This window comes from Salvelinus fontinalis, chromosome 2, assembly GCF_029448725.1.
Source record: "Salvelinus fontinalis isolate EN_2023a chromosome 2, ASM2944872v1, whole genome shotgun sequence".
Classification (NCBI taxonomy): Eukaryota; Metazoa; Chordata; class Actinopteri; order Salmoniformes; family Salmonidae; genus Salvelinus; species Salvelinus fontinalis.
In genome coordinates this window covers 92,416,018-92,418,230 of record NC_074666.1, presented here as the reverse complement: position 1 = coordinate 92,418,230, position 2,213 = coordinate 92,416,018, and positions in this window count along the sequence as shown.

The following is a 2,213-nucleotide window of genomic DNA, read 5'->3' as shown; positions in this document are numbered from 1 at the left end:
CTCACTTACCCGCAGTGACGCTCCTGGTACAACCTGTTACGAAACACGACGTGCGCAATCTGCTTGCGCCTGTCCAACATAAAAACCCAGCTGTCAAGGCGGGTAAATTAAAATGTCTTTATTTTCTGGCTAGGTAGCAAGCTATGTTCTTCTTTGAAATACGTTTTTGAAAGCTATTGTCCAAATCACTGTTATTAAGAGTTTTCTACAACTAACTTTGTAGTCTGATGCTATTTACAGAAATCGATTACGCTCAAATCAAATGTATTTATAAAGCCCTTCTTACATCAGCTGATATCTCAAAGTGCTGTACAGAAACCCAGCCTAAAACCCCAAACAGCAAGCAATGCAGGTGTAGAAGCACCTAAGCTAAGTTATTTTGCAAGCTATTTTTAAGTTAGCTCGATTCTTCTGTATATAGCCATAGCTAGCTGGCATAATCATTAGACAAGGAATCCTTCACCTGCTAAGACCTAGCAACTGACATAAATTCCATGATGTATTGATCACCCAGTTATAGCTGTAGTTTTTGTAGAAGCACGACTGAAGTAGAAAATAATTTGTTTAGCTTTTACATTGCCTGCATTCTGTGAATCTGTACTGCACTTTGATTAAAGTAACGCCCCATCTAAACCAATTACAATTGTCTGTCCCCACTCCCAGTTAGACGGGGTACCTACGAGCGTCATTCTGCCTCACAACGCCCTGGGGTACGTAAAGTAGTGATTTTACGTCACACTCACGTTGTTGGCCACTTTTGTCTGAATTGTTTTTAATAAAATATATTTGTATTTCATTGTCATGTATTCATTATCTTTAACTGATTAAATGTTTAGTTTGCATGTTTCAGCAATGATTAACATGGTTAATTAGTCGTTAATCTCTGCTTGATTTTGCTTTCGGTATATTTTCCATTTTTATACATTCTATTTTTTTCCACGGAGGAAAGCAATAATTAATTAACACAATTACTATAAATAAATGGACGCTACCTGTTATTAAATGGAAATTTCTCTCCGTAAATATAACCAGAGTATGTAGTATGCTTTCTGTCCTTCATTACTGGGAAAGGCCTAGATTCTAGGTCGGAGAAGATCCTACATCCATCTCATTAGATCAGAACAGGATGGACAAAAATATATATATAGTTGTTTTGCTGCATACCACACAGTTTTTCTACCCACATGATGTGGATCATTATCAGGTTAATTGATTTACAAGCTTCTGTAAAAACAATACCACCATGGATGTAATAACACTTTAAACAAGTAGTTTGTAAATGTGTTTGTTTAGGGTCAACACTGGTAAGTTAACCAACCTTATGTAAATTAGACTCTGTCCCCTAGGATTTTCTTCTGAATAACTTGTCAGGGCATAGCATTTTCCAAACAGCTTCAGGCAACTTTTGACGTAAAGCATGATCACACCTGTAGTGACGACTTATCTGTCACGTCCATTGTTGTTGATCACTTGTTCACGAGATCATGAATATGCATACCCATCTTGAGACAACTCAGTGTTTTTTCTCACGTTTCCTAATTATATCCGTACACTTAACCTAAGCATTACGAAACAAGTATTTGATCAAAAAATAAACCTCATGTAGCAAATAATCAATTCAAATGTATGTTTACCAAATTCGACACCCATTGACCTTTATTCAAAATCTCCTCACTTAGTGAGCGAAAGAAACGCAACATCGCCACCTGCTGGAGAAGACATGTCTGTTATCCCTCTCGCTTCCTCTGGTTATGCATCAATCTTTTAACTGCGTCTCTCCTCGGCTTGTAAACCCCCCCCCCCCCCCCCCCCCCCCCCCCCCCGAGTAATTTCACCAAAGACAGTACAAATTTCAACATGACAGCAAGAGGAGCCTACAGCAAGCAGAGAGAGACTGCACGCAAACACAGAATGCCAATAGCCTGTTTACAAGAACATTTTATTTGATAACTGTGACAACAGTATTCTGGACATTTCCCTTTATATTTTTGTGTTGCAATTGTCCCAGTGTGTTCAGAAGATCTGTACAGTATGTGTGTTGGGGGGGGTGTCCATCTGGAAAGAAACAGCATTGTGCGTTTGTAGCCAATAACAGTGGGAGGATAACTCCTATAATACGGCTCTTTCTATCCTCTCAAACCAACAAGTCAGGAAAACATTACCTTTAGGTTCACTTCTTCATGAGAAGCTGCATCCCGAGTGATGTACAACAA